We start from the raw sequence: 18,540 nt of genomic DNA on the forward strand, positions 1-18,540 counted from the left end.
AGGGAAAACAGCATTTTAGGCTGAAGAACAATGTTGGCACAAGGACAAATGGTTACAAGCTGCGTATGGATAGTTGTAGATTGGAAATTAGAAGACTGCAAAAAATCCGAGGAGTGAAGTTTTGGAATTGTCTGTTGAGCCACATGGGCATACAAAAACAGAAATGCTTCAAGATTGAACTAGATTAAATTGATGGTTTGATAGAACAGGGAGTTTTTGACTCGTCAGTGTATGTGGAGTCATGTATTTGTAATAACTTCTTTTATACCCCAATGAAGGTATCTTGTAGTATGGTAAGTATCTGGTAATTCCATGCTTCTGCTGGTCACCAAAAGGAGCCAGGAAGGAATATTTTTTACCTCATGAAAGCTACTGGCTTTTTTTGGAGGGGCAAGAGTGGGGTGTAGGGTTTCACTTTCCTCCAAAGTACTTGGATGTTGGTGGTGAAGGAGTTTGGACTAGGATGCATCAGAACTTTTGCCAGCACTTACCAAAGTAGTACCAAAGTAGTCTCTTGATATAGAGTATTGCTCTTCTAGTCACCAAATACCAATCACTACATTTGGCATCAGAAAGGAATTTTTCTTCAGGTTAGATTGGTGTGGATTATGGAGGGTTTTACCTACATCTACAGCACAAGACACTGTCCTTTTTCTAGGGCTTCCTGATCCCACTTCCTTGTTGTTGCAGTGCAAGGCATTGGCAGTGCCCTGCTCTCCCCACCTTTTCTTATTCTGTAAGATGTTATAGGGTGTTGTTGATATTCTGGGTATTGTGCCTTGTAGGTATGTGTAAGGGTTTGAAATAGTGATTTTGGGTATCCCTGGGGGTAACTGATTGCCTCTGGACACGCAAACTGGATTCAGTGGCCCAGATGGCCCCTTCTAGTTGTATAATCCTAACTTCTGAATTCATAGTCTTAAATGGGGAAGATATATAGGTATGCCAAATTTTAACCTGTGATGAATTTGTAAAATTGGTATCTAAACTGTTATAAAGAATGAGGAATATTGTTTGTTACACGAGTGTGCAAAACCCCAAATCCCATTGTGGTAGGTATTGTATGAACACATACAAAGACAATTAATTCCTTCTGCAAATACTTAAAATTTAAGACCTTGAATCTACAAACATACCATTTTCTGTGTAAGAACAACTGCTTTCATGTCAGTGAAAATACATGTGTGCAGACTTATGCAGCATCAGAATCTTGGTCTCAAAGTCTGCATGGAGCAGCTTGTGGGATCTGAGCAAATGAGCTAGGAAGGATGAGTTACAATTAAATATATGAAAAACTTACACACCATTGAGCCACAACTCTATACTGCATTATTTGTGGATCTCTTTTAGCTGCCTAACCCTTGTGCAAGTTAAAGGGTAAGGGGTGAGGATTGATGAGACCCTTTGACCTTATACCTGTGGAGAATTGCACATAGTGGAGCCTGGCACCATCAGGCCCCTTCCCAGTTTCTCTCTTCCTGTGCCCCCACACACACTTCATCTCAAGGGAGGCAGTTTGGATGCAGGAGGCAGCAGAGCCATCATGACCAGCTTTGAGTGAGGAAAGATGTGCTCTACACAGTGGGAATTCCCCCAAAAGAATGCCTGCTTTAGATTTTCTTTTTTGATGTATAAGTTTAATTAGATGAACACAACCTAGACAGACTGGAGAATGTGGCCCTTGAAACTTTAAAACAATTATAAATGAAACTCTGTTAGGTTAGGCTTTAATAATTAGCTCATTTCCTATAGGTTTAGTAAAATAGGTGCATCTTGTGTAGATATTTGAAGAGGGAATAATGGCACTGTTGACAGAACATAACCTATTAGAACTACTGGACATGCTTGCTTTTGCAAAATTGGCATACAGGTTCTTTTCTTATGCTCAAGCAAATAAACTTTACGCTTTCCCTGTGTATGCATAAAAAGCTTTATAGAACTTTAAATGGTATGAAAATGCACAATTAAGAAATCTCAAAATCACTGTTAAATTTACAGAGCTAAAATATTGGATGGTTTGCCAGCAGATGGCATATTGTCTTATATATCAGTAAATTGTGCCAATTGAAAAAAACAAAGATGACACTGTAGAAGACATTTTTTTTCTCATTAGTTTCCTTTATACTTAGCAGCCATAGTACAGGGCTACATTATTGTATTTATCACCTCTCTGTGATTTTTTTTTTTTACAGAAATCTCATTAGAATGAAAATTTTCCCCATCTCAATTGTGAAACAGAATTATATTTATATATAAATGCACTATCAGTGCTTGTACTCGCACTTAAAATCTGAAATTATTGATTTTGTGTATAGGTGGTTGGGAAAGTAAAGCAAGGCAACAATTAGGAAGTCCTCCAAAAGGTCATAAAATAAAATTAGCTGGTAGCTTCACTCCTGTAAGAGAGAACTACCAAATTACAGATCCCTCTTCTTAAACTGGCAAGAAAGTCTGTCTATCTTTCAAGAAAAGATTTGATTCATTATCATCCTACTTTCCAATTTAATGCCTGAGATGGCCCAAGTACTTTGGGATAGGCTATTCCATCTTCTAAACATGTACATTAAACAATGAATTCTTAATGAGAAAGTATTCAGCAATGCAATCAGAAAAACACCATGTAGATTCTGCAGTTGATATAAAACAATTACGTATGTATTCATCCTTTTTAATGTCTTCAAGTATGCTAGATGCTGAATCATTTATGAAAAAAGTTTAAAATACAGACTATTTTAGGAGCTTTGTAACAATTGTTCATTTGAAATCCCACAGAAAAATATGAACTCAGTTCTGTAGCCCTTATAGGGGCAAACCTCTCATCAGACTGAGTTTTACGTGGAACAACTGGAGAACTGGATCTGCTTTGAGTTGCATTTCTTTTCTCAACAGCAAGCTGTGACATTTTCAAAAGACAATACAGAATCACATTTCCTTGCATTTTTCAGATGGGCTCTCTATTTACATATCCAACCAACAAATCTTGGCTTTTCCTAATACTTTAACAGCTAAGGGATTTACTTTCTGAAGAGAAGCAGCACAGCTCTGCCTAGCGTGTTATTGAGAAAAGGCTCCCGTGTACAGCACGCGCTTTAAGAGACACTTTAAATAACCTGTCACCCTAGAATTTTTTTGATTCGATATTTAAATCTCCCTCACTTTGACCGTCACGTACTTCACACACAATATTTATTGTTATGAGTGTCAGTTGTATGTTATCCATCACAACAGCAGTCATGAAGCAGTCTTCATAGCATGCCATAGAAAACAGGTGATGCAAAGCGGTCAGTTTGTAATCTACTTCCAAGGCTGTTTTAACAATATTGACAGGATACCATAATTTAAAAATAACATCTCCCCCTCCCCACCAGGTATACTTGCCACTGCATCACTTTTTCCCAGACCTTTATAGGATATTTGCTTTTCTTTTGATCTGTTCAGGTACAACGTGCCTCATTTGAAATCAATGCCAGGGCTCCTTGTAGGGCTGGTTTCTCTGAGCCCAGGCCCTGAACAGCCTGGGGGCATCGGGGTCCTGGCTCCGCACTGCCATACAGCAGAGGGGCCAGTTCCCCGAGGGTGCTGGTGTGGTGCAAAGACAGACAGACCCAGCAGCACATCCCAGGATGCCTGCTTCTGCTGGACCCGCACCTGGAGGCTGAGGCACAGGTAGCGCCCCCGCGGGGAGGCCCTGTGATGCCAGGGCCCCTCCAGGCCCTGCGGCGGGCCGGGGCAGTGGGAGACCCCTTCCCCAACACGGGGCCGACCCCACTGCAGGGCCTGCCCTGGGCTCGGAACCGCCCGCGGTCACAGGGCCTCCCCTGGGGCCACCTGCGCCGCCACCTCTCGGCACGGGCCGCCCCAGGCCGTGCGACGCCAGAAGCCCGGGGCCTTCTCCCCACGGGGAAGGGGGGGGAGTGGCGCAGCCGCGGGCGGGGCTGTTCCCGCGATCGGGCGCTGCCCCCGGCTGTTCCCCGTGGCGACGCCCCCCCCCGCTGGCCGGGCTGTTCCCTGCACCAGGCGCTCCCCCCGGGCGGGAGGGGCGGGGGCAAGGACTGTCCCGGCCAGCGCTGATCTCAGCCTGTCATTGGCCGCTGTCTGCGCTGACGTCACGATCATGATGAGAATTAATGATCGGAGGCGCTGATTTCATTGTGTGACGCCGGGACCGACCCAGCCGAAACCGGCTGAATCCGGAGCCCGGAGCCCCCCGGCCCGGCCCCGCCCGCCCTGCGCGGCACGGTAGGTCTGGCGCGGCGCCCTGGGGGGCGGGGGCCGGGCTGCGGGCGGGGGAGGCCGGGCTGCGCGGCCGAGCTAGGCTGCGCGGCGCCGGCGCGGGGAGGATGCCCGTTGGCGGCGGGCCCGAGTGTGGGGGAGGGCGGCTGCTTGGGCTGCTGCTCTCAGACCTAACGCGGGAGCGCATGCGTAGCGCGCTCCGCTCGCCTGTCCTGCGGCGGCAGACGCTAGCCCCGTTCGGCGTTGCGAAGGAAACACGCATGCGCACGACTAACTCGCACCTGGAGGATCGGGCTGCGCATGCCTGGGGGTGCTCCCGCCGCTTGCGCGCCGAGGAGCGGACTGCGCCTGCGCACTTCGTGCTGTTGGAGTGATTCCTGACTTCCCCGCCCCCTGCCGCTGGAGTGCAAGGAGCTGATTGCGGCGGCTGCGCGCGCGCGTAGTTGAGAACGCCGCTCACTGTGATAGCGCACGCGTGCTCAGGGCGCCCCCTGGGTGGAGCGCATGCGCAGCAAGGGGTATTTAAATGTAAACGGGGTGCTTGTGGCTTGTCTTAGTAGCCTTAGGTTAAGGGGGTAGAGTAGGGGCAGCTTTCTGACTCTTCGTGGGGCATTAGCCTCTGAATGAGGTTCTGGAGCAGGGTCTTGGACCTGGGTTGGGGTGTGGCTTGGAGTCATCCCTGACCTGCTTTGGCCCTTGTCACTGTAGCAAAGGGTAGGAGCCCCACGGTGCAGTAGATACCTGCCCTTTGGGAGCCTGCCTGCCTGGGAAGTGCAGCAGTGCTGCTGCAAAGTCCCTTGGAGCTCAGGCTTTGGGCCATTCAGCATCTGTGCAGGTGCCACAGCTGCTGCCAAAAGCAGGAACTTTCCAGGCAGACCGCAGAGCAGGGCAGAAGCCCTGAGTAGCTCTAGCAAGGTCTGTCAGAGCTGTAACTGCTGTTACCCGACAACTGTGGACTGTCACAGCTAGGAACCTGGTGCTGCCTATAATGTATATTTTGTTACTAGGTAGCCCACATAATAGTCAAATCTAGCACCAAAATGAATGATTTCCCAACAGTGGCCTCTTGAAAGGTATAATACACTGCTTGGTCTCTTTCAGGCTACAATCAGGTGTGTTCCTCTGTCAGTGTAGACCAGTGGTTCCAAATTTTTTTTTTTTGTACCAGGACCCGTTTGTACGCTCTGGCCAGTTCCATTGCAGGATGTTAAGTACCTAGCCTCCTGCCAGCTTGTGAGCAGAAACCTGTGGTTTCTGATATTTTTCTCCTTTAAAGGAGAACATTTGGTGCCAGGGAAATTGTGACTTCTTCTTTAAAGGTGAATCTGTGGTTTTTCCACATTTTTCCAAGATTTTTGTGACTCCGTTCATATGTTCTTGCAACCTGCTGTTGGGTCGCGATCCACCGGTTGAGAAACGTTGGTGTAGAAGAGTTGCAGTGGTGGAGAGAGGTGTGCACACACCAACCTTCATTCTGTCCTGCAAGAACCCAAGGAGTGCCGTTGTATTTGACTTAAATCCAAGGTCTTTAGTTTTGTAAAATCTTTTAAGAATTCTCTAACCTTAAGGCTTCTGTACATGGGGAATTGTGTTGCAACATTGCAAGCTGTACTTGCTTACTTATAGCAGTAACATTTTCCTTTTTGAAGGTAAGCCGGAACGTACCCTAGTTCTCTGTTGACATATATATGAAACTTTGCACATGTTGAAGTCTTTCTGGGATGGCAGTCTGAAGATTGTTTTGTCAAGTTTTATTCTTAAGAATATTTTTCTTAGGCTTTGTATATATGTACTTTTATAACGTTGTGTTACAGCAGATGAATGTCAGTTTAATATTTATTAGTATTTCTAACTGGGGAACTTATTTTCTGATTCTTACAAGTTAGCAGCCTTGAACTGTGGAGATTTTATAGTAGTGGTGCTCAACCCAATCCTCCCAGGGTAGGGAGGGAAGAGGGCATGGCCTACTCTCAACCTGGGGCCTGACCCTAGTCCTGAGGTCAGGTCTAGAGGTAGAGGGCATGGCCTGGACCTGATCCAACTGTGTGGGGCCTGGGGTTTGGGAATGTAGCACAGGGAAGGGTAGCTGTATTAATGGCCACTGCTTCCATGCCACCAAATTTCCCATGGGCCAAATGCAATGGGTCTAAGGTCTTGCAGGCTGGAGGTTGAGCACCCTGTTTTAGTATCTCATATTCCTCCTCACTTACAAGCTGTGTTTAATTTTGCTGACCTAAGAAGCAAATACTTCATGCTTTGTATAGAACACAGCCACTAGTTTGAATGGTGATATTTGGTGAGTGAAGTAACCCAGATATCTTACTTGGGTCCTTATACTACAAAGACTCAAGCAGATACTTCCCTTATAAGTACTTAGTTAATCCCACTGGACACAATGGAATAGTTACTACTTAACATTCATTTTGCACAAATATTGGTTGTGTCAAGAACTCTTAAGTATCTTTTGTGGGGAGAGGGTTGTATTTCTTGTGCCTGATAATGAAAACAGTTTAGTCTGCCAAGATAATATTCTGGCTTTCTTGTAACTGGAGAAGACGAGTTATGGGTAGGGTGACCATATGTCCTGGATTGGATGGGACAGTCTTGGATGTCACAGGTGGTCTCAGCATCTTGGTCACTGGAGAAAATTGATGCAAGTGTCCTGGGTTGGCATGACCTTGCTAGCACATGCCTAGCTCCTGACTCAGGAGCTGGGCACATGCTGGCAGTTTCTCACCAGTCCAGAATTTTTGCTTCAGTTTTTTCCAGGGAACCCAGCCAGTGGGCTGCAGGGAAGGTCGCTTGTGCAGTAGAGTCTGGGACAGGGGGAAGGGGCTGTGGGGGTTGTGTGTGCACATGCACACCATGCTGTCCTGCCCAGCCCCATTCCTGGGCACCATGAGTGTATGCATGTGTGTGCACTGCACTGTTCTGCCTGGCCCTGCTCCTGGGAGCTGTGGGATTGGAGGGAAGTGTTGTGTGCATGTTGCTGCCGCCTGGTCCCTCCCCATCCCGGATTTCCCTGCTCTTATTGGGGGACAAAGTCTGTTGGGATTTATTTTGTGTAAACCTGAAATTTGGTTTTATTTTAAAAATATTTTTGTATAACTGACCTGTTTAAGTCAACCCACAGCTATTGGATAGAATAGGATCTAAATATTCCTTTCTTATTTGGAGTATTTGACTTCTGTGAAATAGGCAGTCATCTGCAAATGCTTCTACTTGAGCTCAATTTTAAGCACATTGTTAGTTCAACTAAATCGGTATTTTCTGGATATCAACATTTCATACATGCATAGAATGAAACATGGTGCACATCTAGATCTAGAATTCCAGCTCTGTTGCAGGTTAGTGTGAGACTTGCCTCTTTGGATCCAATAAAGGACAGACTCATGTAAGTTAGAGTGCTGGTGACTTAACTTAGTGTACTACTGCAAATGCAATGTACTCTAGAAGCTGCATCTCTTGCACTAGTGGCATTAAGTTTAAAGGAGCACCATTAAGTATACTAGAGTGCCATGTTAACATTTAGGTATTTGAATTTGTGGTTGTCGTGGCTTACTACTGCCTTTTGCTTTATGACCCACTTAAAAAGACTTTATACTGTTGAATGTGTAGCCTATGTAGTATGTCCACATACAGTATGTGTACAGGGTTTGCTTGCCAGTTCTGTGGGTGACTTTTTTTTTTTTAATGCTGCATATAGAACAAAAAGCTTGTATGAAAAATGTTTAGTGAAAATTTACAAAGGAAATTAATGAATATAACTAAAACTCAGGGTTCCAGTGCTGTGGTTGATGCATAGCATCAGTACTGGCAATTTAATTTATTTATGTGTGTATTAAACTTATTTTTTTTAGTTTTGTGGTGTTCTGTGTGTGCCATAGGGAGGGGAAGTTTCCTTCCACTCCCCAACTCTGCATTTGTAAAGAGGAGCAGACGGAATGACTTCCTATGTACTGTACTTGTTTTGGGTAGGCAGATTACAATAAACGTGAAAAAAATCTTGATTTACAGGTTAATATGGTATTTGAGAGTCACGATTAATTTATTTAAATAAAGCACTTGTCTGGGGCTAAAATGTTTTGCATAGAGAGAGGGAAGGGAATCGGCTCACTGTCAAAGCCTGACACTTGTATTATGAGAGATGCATTGGATTGTTGTCTTCTTAAAAGTGTAAATCCTTTTTTTAATCTTGGACATTGACCATTTCAAGTAAGAGGCCCAGTTTTCTAGAGAGACTTTGATGGTCAGAGATCTTGTAGTAGTCTCAAGTGACAAACCCAAACAATTTATATTCAGGCTTCAGAGGATAGAAAAGCTGAAATTTAAGATAACTTCTGGAAGAAAAATAGTCTTGAAAAATGTTCTTTAAATAGAATCACTTGGGTACTTGGCAGCGGTTGTCTTTTACACTTGTTGTTCATGTAGGGACCTCATTTCATCCTGCTGCCTTTGTGGCTTGCTGATCCTCCTACTGTGCTTCTCTCTTGTAATGCCAAGACAGAAATTACCAAATCAGTTCATATCTCTGTGCTTCATCCAACTTTCCTGGAGCCTTCCACAAAAGGACTCATGGCCCTACTTACCAAATCAGATTAATTTGGACTCCCATCAGTCTAATTAATCACCCCCCAGCCCCATCCTTCCTGTGTAGCAGCAGATGATTGTTGCTAGTGGCAGTCTCTCACACTGTGGAGGCAGGCATGAGATTGACCAGGTGGGGGGCTCTGTTCTGGTCAGTGTAGATCCAGATGCAGCCTACAGGTATTAATTTGTTGGCCTCTTCTATGAGTAATCCTGTTGATTTCCATGGCAGCTTGTCTGCAACTCTTCTCTTCCCCCACCTCCATTCTACCATGTCCTAACTCCTGATAGCACCAAGGAATATTGAAAGGATGGAGAAAGGGGAAGAACAGTAGCCAAATCGATTGTCAGTGAACTTCAGTACCACTGAAGATGATAATTTTCCCATGTAAATAGCCCACTGTGGCTCATCAGAGGAGTGTCGGATTTGACTGACTCTCCTGATGTGGTTAGATTACACTCTGAATACTCATACTCAGCCTAGTTCCAGAGCAAGTGGGATGGGCTAGACTAGAGTCTGACTTCCTGGCCCCACTCAGCCCTTTTACACAGTGCCCCATCCCCTGTCTCTGTAGCTCTTCACACAGTCCCTTAGGGACCAACAGCATACAGAGTAGGGGGAGAAGTTTTATTAGTAGTAGTATTGCTCAGGAGAGTTGGGGAAAATGCAAGTCCTAGATGGAGAGAACTGGATTGAGCAATTGGTCTTAGGGCAGGTGTGCATCAGGGTTATGGAACCAGTAGGGATATCTGCTTCATATTTTTTATAATATTTAGATCAGTCATCTTTGGTTACAGTATACCATAAGAAGAGTAAATACAAATGGGCATGGAAACCCATGTCCACCAGAAATAACACTCAGTTTACCATTCTGCAATTTCAATATGAAGATAAAAGTTTATAAAACAGAATCACTTGTGCTGTCCACAATAAAATTCAGCAAGCATTTTCCTTGTTCAGAACTACCTTATTCCACTAGCAAGATGAGCGTGTATGTGGCTTGTCTCATGATCATTATGCTGTTTGAAAAGGAAACAATAACCACTGGCTGTTCAGTGGAACATTGCGTTCTGTGCTCCCCCCCCCCGAGCTTAATACCCAGATTCACTCAATTCTCTGCTTTGCAACAAGCTCCCTTTTAATCCCAACATTTAACTACCCTCAGGACACGCATCAAGTCCTTCAGTCATGCTCAAATGCACAATTACCTGTGACCTCAGCAAGATTAAAGTAACTTAACTTAATGGAAAAGTCTATGTGTTTCTATCTTAGTGTGGGGCTCAAGTTAATATTCTGTTTTTAGAACTGGATATATACTTTATGGGTGAATGGGAGTTGAAAGTGGCAGGTAGCCTTTTGATCTAGTCACCTGTAAGTGTGCTAGGTATAAAACATCAATGGTAGTTGCTTTGTGTGCCAGTGTCTTAACTTCTGTTTCCTTGACCCTTTTAAAAAGTCATTGCAGTGATTAAAATGCACTGGATTAATCTTAACTTTAAAATGTTTTCTGTAGGCTATGAAGACATTCCCCTTGACTATCAGCAGACTTCACAGATGAGAACGTTAGTGTGTAAACAGTAACTTAGCTTCATCTATAAACTATAGCACTTATCTAGGTGATGCAAACAGATGGTCTCTCAAAAGAAAACAAAATATACCACTTTGATAAACTGCAGAGAAACATCTAATGCTGTACTTAATGCTCATTTGTTCAAAGACAGTAAGTTAGGGAAATTAAGGTTTGTTGAGACAAAGTCTTTATTAGTCCGCTCTTTCTTCATAAAATAGCAATGAGCACATAGGGAATAAAGTTTATCATTTAATCTATCTCCAGCATGTGTTCAAATAAAATCGCTTGTGGTTTTGGCATCGGCAAATGTTTTTGGCATTGGTAGGATTTCCCCTCCCTCTAGTTCTTTTGTTTACTAATAGTGTTCTGAGAATCTCATTATTATTTTTAACAGGTTTATATTTTTAAGAGACCAGATACTGACTTTGAAATCAGCGTGTTTTTTCATAAGCATACAAAATAGTAAAATTCCACTTTTAAAGCAGCTATTATACAAAGATTTGTAGATTTTTATATAGACAACTGTTAAAGGAAGTAATTCAACCTGTAAATTTTATGGTGAGTAGCTTTATTCCACATAAATGAATTAAAAGAAAAACTTATTCTATGCATGTTTATTTTGGTGGTTTTGGGGGTTATGGGTGTTTTTACCCTGTCAGTACTTTTGAGGTCTTCTGTAGTTCATTGCAGCTCTTGCATTTTGACGTTTAAGGTGCTTCTTCATGTGGTCTATTTAACCTAACTGTGCAAGAAGTTAAGAAGAAATGTCTTTCCATTTTTGCCAGTGCAACTCCTGAATTTCCATTTAGTTGTTAGATATGTTAATTATTTTAAATAGGCACTTAAGCTACTTGATATCAACTATATTCTGTGTTTAGGGAACATGGACCTATAGGCAGAAACAGGTTAAAAATATGGGTAGTAAGCTTCCCACTAGACTTCATAACTGTTTGACCAGTTATAAAAGGAGCATTGTTGAGGGTGGGTACAGACGTTCAAGGAGGTTAGGGGGAGATTAGATTGTATTTAAAAATGGCTGCCTGGTCTAACTTAGTTTGCCCACACGTGGACCTTACACATCGATCCCTAGTTAGGTCGATCTAAATGCAAACTGTACAGAAGTTCCAGGAATGTTATATCAGTCAAAAAAGGCCAACTCAGTCTAATTTAACTGTATCACAGAGGTGCACCAATTTAGATTGGGCATGGTTAGACTGATCTTACTGAACTTCTATACATGGTCTGAGCACAGCCCCAGGGCTGGGAAAGCTCAGTTGCTGGCCTTACCCCTATTGCAACACTTACTACCTTGCCTCTGCTCCTTCCCCCCCCCCCCCCAACAGCCTGCCCCCCTTCCCGCACCTGGATATTTTTAGTAGGGGTGCACTGGTGGAGATTTTTACAGCAGGCACTGCCCAGGTGGGGTGGGTGTGGGACAGAGCTGTGGCTCATCTGGGGGGCACAGGGAGTGGGGGCGGCTCCCACTGCTGTGCACTGTTTATCCGGGAGGGCAAGGCAAGATTCATAGATGCATAGATGTTAGGGTCGGAAGGGACCTCAATAGATCATCGAGTCCGACCCCCTGCATAAGCAGGAAAGAGTGCTGGGTCTAGATGACCCCAGCTAGATACTCATCTAACCTCCTCTTGAAGACCCCCAGGGTAGGGGAGAGCACCACCTCCCTTGGGAGCCCGTTCCAGACCTTGGCCACTCGAACTGTGAAGAAGTTCTTCCTAATGTCCAATCTAAATCTGCTCTCTGCTAGCTTGTGGCCATTGTTTCTTGTAACCCCCGGGGGCGCCTTGGTGAATAAATACTCACCAATTCCCTTCTGTGCCCCCGTGATGAACTTAAAGGCAGCCACAAGGTCGCCTCTCAACCTTCTCTTGCGGAGGCTGAAAAGGTCCAGTTTCTCTAGTCTCTCCTCGTAGGGCTTGGTCTGCAGGCCCTTGACCATACGAATTGCCCTTCTCTGGACCCTCTCCAGGTTATCCACATCCCTCTTGAAGTGTGGCGCCCAGAATTGCACGCAGTACTCCAACTGCGGTCTGACCAGCGCCCTATAGAGGGGAAGTATCACCTCCCTGGACCTATTCGTCATGCATCTGCTGATGCACGATAAAGTGCCATTGGCTTTTCTGATGGCTTCGTCACACTGCCGGCTCATGTTCATCTTGGAGTCCACTAGGACTCCAAGATCCCTTTCCACCTCTGTGCCACCCAGCAGGTCATTCCCTAGGCTGTAGGTGTGCTGGACATTTTTCCTCCCTAGGTGCAGCACTTTGCATTTCTCCTTGTTGAACTGCATCCTGTTGTTTTCTGCCCACTTGTCCAACCTATCCAGGTCTGCTTGCAGCTGTTCCCTGCCCTCCGGCGTGTCCACATCTCCCCATAGCTTTGTGTCATCTGCAAACTTGGACAGAGTACATTTCACTCCCTCGTCCAAGTCACTGATGAAGACATTAAAGAGTATCGGTCCAAGGACCGAGCCCTGCAGGACCCCACTGCCCACACCCTTCCAGGTCGAGACCGACCCATCCACCACGACTTTTTGGGTGTGACCCTCTAGCCAATTCGCCACCCACCGGACTGTGTAGTCATCCACATCACAGCCTCTTAACTTGTTCACCAGTATGGGGTGGGATACCGTATCGAAGGCCTTCCTGAAGTCTAAGTATACGACATCCACCCCTCCTCCTGTGTCCAGGCATTTCGTAACCTGGTCATAGAAAGAGACTAGATTGGTCAGGCACGATCTGCCCGCCACAAACCCGTGCTGGTTTCCCCTCAGCATAATTTGCCCTGCCGGGCTCTCACAAATGTGAGCCTTGATAATTTTTTCAAAGACTTTACTAAGGATGGAGGTAAGCATGCCCCCAGAACTGCACCAGGCAGCCCGGGCAGGCTACAGTGCACCCCCAGAACTGCACCAGGCAGCCCGGGCAGGCTACAGTGCTGCATTTGGGGCAGGTGGCGGCAGTGCAGAGAGGCTGCCGCCACCCTAAATTTCACTATAGCCCCTCCCAGTGTCACCACTGCCTCCCTGAGGGCAGCACAGCATGGCCCCTGGCCCCAGCCTGCAGCTACAGCCCACCCAGCCTACCCCGCGCAGACCTGGGGGCACAGGCCCCGCCCTCCCAGAAAAGCAGCAGGCATAGAGGTGGGAGCTGCTGAATGAGTGGCGTGCAGGGGCAGGAGCCATCGCCTCCCCCGCGGCTCTTGGACAAGCCGTGGCTCTGTCCCACACCTGCCTTACTTCTGGCTGGGCAGTGCCTGCCCCAGCCCCACTCCCTCCCTGACTCCGGAGGGGGCTTTGATCTGCTCCCACACGCCCTTTCCCTTCCCTCCCACCACAACAGACTTACCAGCTGCACGCAGCTCACCACAGTGCCACGCGCTGCTCCTCACTGCCTGTGTGCTGCGCTGTAGCTGCATGGGTTCATGCACAGGCATTTATTGGCCAAATTATCAGCCACATCAGGCCAATATCCGATATAGTCAGTTTTCTCTATATTGGTGCCATCCCGCTGTTGGACTGATGAATCAGTGCTCCTCTAATTTTTAGCCCCCTGGCTGCTTCCTTATTCCCAGATGGACAAACCCCAACCCCCCCTGCAGACCAGCCAGGCCCCAAAGCCTGCCAAACCTCCTGATCCCACAAGCCACTTCTTGTGCTGGGAGCTGATCAAAGCAAGTTGGGGTGGGCAGGATGAGGGGAGAGTGTGTTGGCTGGGAGGGGGACGGGAGGCCCTGCAATTCTGTGCCCCCCCCACCCCCGGATCCCACCAACCCCACCAGTGGAGCCACTAGACCTCCCATTCCGACTAATTTCCATCCACCCCCCCCCCACAAAGCCATCTGCCCCCCCCCACGTTATTTCAGTTGGGTTCCCTGCACCAGTGAGTACTGATAAAGCCAGCACCCATACTGGTTTGCAGGACTGGGGGCAGTTTGGTGGCTTTTGATGGGGGATGGGGTTGGTGGGATTGGAGAGGCTTTCCAATCCTGCCCCCCCCCCCCCCCGCCTCAGCAGATGCCACTATTCCACCTCTTCTCTCCCCCACCAAATCCTGCCTGGTCCTCCCCCTACCCCAGTTTATTTTAGATAAGGCTCCTACTGCCTATCTAATCACTGAGTTAGATTGGCAGACCATTTTTAACCCAATCTAGTCCCCCCCAAAATTCATTGTAATGGCTGTATGAAGCCTAAAGGCGCTTCAGGCATGTGTTAAACCAGTATTAAAGCTGAACTGGACCTGGATGGCTTATCTGACTGATGCTTCAAGACTTACTATTAATATCCTAAAAGGTTTCCTTTTTAACAGTATAATTGTAGCTATAAGAAAGTTCAGTTAGAAAGCGTTGCTTTCATTTGCTTGTAAATGCAAATACTTAAAATCATTGCAGTTATTTAAGTCATAATCAGTAATCTTTGGGAGGAGGTGCATTTCTCACTTCTCTGTGACCAGAGCATAATTTCTTCATTTTTGTGATTTTTTTTCTTTTATTTGTAATTCAGACACTTTAAATATAAAATTCAGTTTCTGAATTCTTTTTGAACTTGGCCATTCCTATTCCTTTTCCCCGGGCCTTCCATCCCAGACTTCACTTCTCTTTGTGAAATACTCTTTGTTGCCAGTCTGAAACTAACAAAATCTATTTGCTAATATGAGTTAGTAGGAACTATAATGCAGTTTTCAAACATCTGATAACAAAATGACCCAACAAAACAGCCCTGCCAGCAGCCTCTGTTGCTCTCTGTTGGGTTTAATCTTTGAAAAAGAAACTTGGATATTGTCATTAGATCAATTTTTCTTTTGGACTTTTATCGTTGGAAACTTAAGTTCAGCTGGCCACTGCTATAACAACAAAATTCACTTCATTGCAGAAGAATAGAGAAGATCTTTATATTTGCAGCTGTCACTACACACATTAAAGAGAAAAATTGAGCACAATAATGGGCATGGGAAGAATAGCTAGATAATGAATAATTTTAAACTTGCACCGTAATTCAAATAGTATGAATGTGACTGAAGGGACAAAAGCACTGCTCTTTCTTTTTTGAGATTTCAGCCCATTGTAACATAAGGTCTTACATTTAAATAAGTTTGGTCTATGCTCAAATCTATATTGCAGCAATACAGTTTTTAATTTAGATAACACTCTGTTCTACCAAGTCTTATACTAAGAAAGATTAGGTCTAAATTTATTCTGCCTCTGGTAAAAGGCAGTCCTTAAGAGTTAGGATGGATTAATTGGCCAAGCAATGTGGATGCAATAGATTCCCTTACCCTCTCCCTCCCTCTACCCCCCCCCTCCCTCCAGCCCCCTCAAATGACTAGGAATGATTGGATAAATTTCTCAAACATTCAGTGGAGGCATCTACACATGCCACATGCATTTGCTCTGGTGTAATCTACTCTGCGGTGAGGGTTTTTGAGCAGGCATCTACACATGAGGGGATTAGGGAGCAGATTTGCACCCAGTTCCTGAAACCCTGCAATGGGCCCCTGCTGCCAGTCGGGGGAGCTCCAGATTCCCCTTAAGTGCTAGCTTAGGGGCTGGCAGGGAGCACTGGGCCAGGAGGTTGTTTGCTGCTGGGGTGGGGACAATGTTCCTATACCCTGGCAGGAGGGAGCTCCTGGCTCTAACTCCCCAATCAGGGGCACAGGGCTTAAAAAGAGCTGTGGGGGTGGGGTAGGTCCCAGCCCCCTGCTCAGATCCGCTGGTGTGATGAGCTAGCTGCCCTTACCCCTACAGCTCTTTCCAAGCCCTGTGCCTTGGACGGAGGGGGGCGCACGGGGCTGGAACCTGCCCCTGGCCAGCCCCAGGTTGCATGGGGAAATCTGCTTGTGCAGCCCGGAGCTGGCTGGGGCTGCCCAAAACAGGACAGTACCCATCCACCTCCATGCTGCATATGCTTCCCTGCACAGCCTGGGGCTGGCTGGTAACTCTGCCGATCAGGGGCAGGCCCCAGCCAGCTCCAGGCTGGGAAGGGAACTGTCCCTATGCAGTAAGCTTCCAACCCCTGCTCTGCAATCACAATTGCGAATCATGGAGTTGGGGGCTAGGAAGCTTCCCCCCCCCCCCCAGCTGCACGATTGCAGAGCTGGGCAGGTGAACTAGCTCCTCAGCCCTCACCAGCAGGGAGTTCCCAGTGCCATCTCCTCCACTGTGGGCTGCTGCTGGGAGACTCTTATATCCTAGCCTGACCCCTGCAATCTGGGAGCAAGGGGCTTGGAGACTGCCCCAGCAGCAGGCATCTCCTGGGGGCAGGGAACTGTTTCCTGCTCCCTGGTAGATGGCTGACCAGGGGCAGATTTTGCTCCCAGTTAGGTGTCTGTACAAGTGTTGTGGCACCACTACTAATCCCGAGTAAAGGTGCTACTTGCATTTGCAGGTAGCAGATTTACTTAGGAGATTTACTGCAAAGTAAGCATGTGCACGTGTAGACGCACATGCTTACTTCGCAGTAAACTATGCTAATTTGAAGTTAAGCATCTCATGTAGACACGCCCAGTGACTCCATTATAGCTCCCTGCAAGTGGCTGTTTGCTGGCTGTGCTTGCAGTTTTAGGGCCCATGGCATATCTGTCAAATCCTTTGCAGCTCCAGGAATGATATTTTATGCCTATTAATTACAAAAAACAACCTAATGTACATGTCTATAGGGTCATATAACTATTAAACACAGCATTGTGAGTTCCATACAGGTGCAAGTCATCTGTTTGACAGCCCTGATGAAATCCTCTTTATCAATAGGGCAGCATCAAGCTAACATTTTCAATGCACTTTGCCTGGCAGCGTGCATCAGCACTGACTTGTAAATTTCCAGTCCCCAGGTAAGTGACAGAAGTCACACCTGCAGGAGTGAAATTCTGGAAAAAATGTTCATTAGTCCAAGTTGGGACCTTTCTAGATCTCATGCAGGCAAGGTCTCCAGCAGTGCTTGTACACAGGCAAAATCATTTTGCTGTTCTTAATTACAGTTTGTTTTAAGGACTACAATAGAACACTTTATCTTTAAAGAATAGCTCTTATTTAATAAAATATAAACAATTGCTAGTAATCCAGCAGCCAATAAAGAACCAAAGTGTTTGAGACAGTGTTTTCAATAGGGGTTTAGGTTGTTTTCAATATACATTTACTTCAAATACAAGTTTTGGCCATATGCAAATAGCAGTGTTTCTTCCCTCTCCTGCTCCCATGTGGATGGTCATCAAGTCTCTATTCAAAAACCTTCAGAACAACAGCTTGGAACTCATCCACATCTGCTATATGACATACTATTAGCTGTATGGTCTTCTTGTTTGGATCAGCCCATAAAGGGAGGTAGCACAGAAACAGTATCAGTTTCTTGCTCTGGAAGCAGAGTACATGATGTTACAGATGGCATGTTGCAATTCAGGAGCCCTTTTAGGGTCATTTGCAGGAATCTGGGACATCTACTGCTTTTCCTGAAGACCAGTCTGGGGCTGTCTTTATACCAAGCAACTTGTGTACCTGCCATTAGTGGGTGTGAGTACTTGTTTAGCTTTTGTTTACCTATAAAATGAGGGAATGATGCCTGCCTCCATTACAGCTGAGTTCCTTGTCTTGTTTCCACCAGAGGATAGACTATTGAGCTGGAACCTCTGTCATCCCCCCCTCTCCACACTCTGGTCCCTCCAACCAATGCATGACGTTTTTACCAGTTTTCAGGGGATGCACAACACATCTGCAAAATATGATGTTTGGCATGTCTGCTAGTATTTGAAAGAGCATGCTTTCTGTCAGAACAGATACTGAGATAAAGAATGGAAGGAGAGGTGGAACTTGTTCTAATGACAAGTCCTCTTCAACTTGCAGTATTGTTAGGAGAACCACCTAACATTTTTTAAATAAAAATATCCTTAACAATTCTGCTTTCCTTGCCCCTGTCTGCTATTGCATTAATAGCATTTAGGGGAAAGTAAACCAGGTCATTAAAATTCTGGCCTAAGAAAACCTTGGTATTTTAGTGCAAGTCCTAAATATTCATGACTTAGTGATGAAGAATTTACAATTCAGCAGACTTACCAGTTACAGTAGAAATAAAATCACTTGGGTTATTTATGATGTGCTCGAAACATAATTGACTCCTTAGGTTTCTAATAGGGTACAGTGTTTA

At 45.8% G+C, this 18,540-nt stretch overlaps 1 protein-coding gene across 9 annotated transcripts in view; it reads left to right on the plus strand.

Annotated features, from left to right (window-relative positions):
* Positions 1-4,110: 4,110 nt before the first annotated feature.
* HDX (highly divergent homeobox) overlaps positions 4,111-18,540 on the plus strand; it is a 105,294-nt gene continuing 90,864 nt past the window's right edge. For 2 of the 9 annotated variants that reach the window (XM_014607271.3, XM_014607273.3), the window contains exon 1: positions 4,111-4,239. The gene's annotated coding sequence lies outside the window, so the exon portion shown is untranslated. Of the gene's footprint in view, positions 4,240-4,588; positions 4,752-4,787; positions 5,758-5,782; positions 5,883-18,540 lie in introns of those variants that run through there. The other 7 variants (XM_019487913.2, XM_059732743.1, XM_059732741.1 and 4 more) reach the window with 5 other exon arrangements.

This window comes from Alligator mississippiensis, chromosome 8, assembly GCF_030867095.1.
Source record: "Alligator mississippiensis isolate rAllMis1 chromosome 8, rAllMis1, whole genome shotgun sequence".
In the NCBI taxonomy this organism is placed as follows: Eukaryota; Metazoa; Chordata; order Crocodylia; family Alligatoridae; genus Alligator; species Alligator mississippiensis.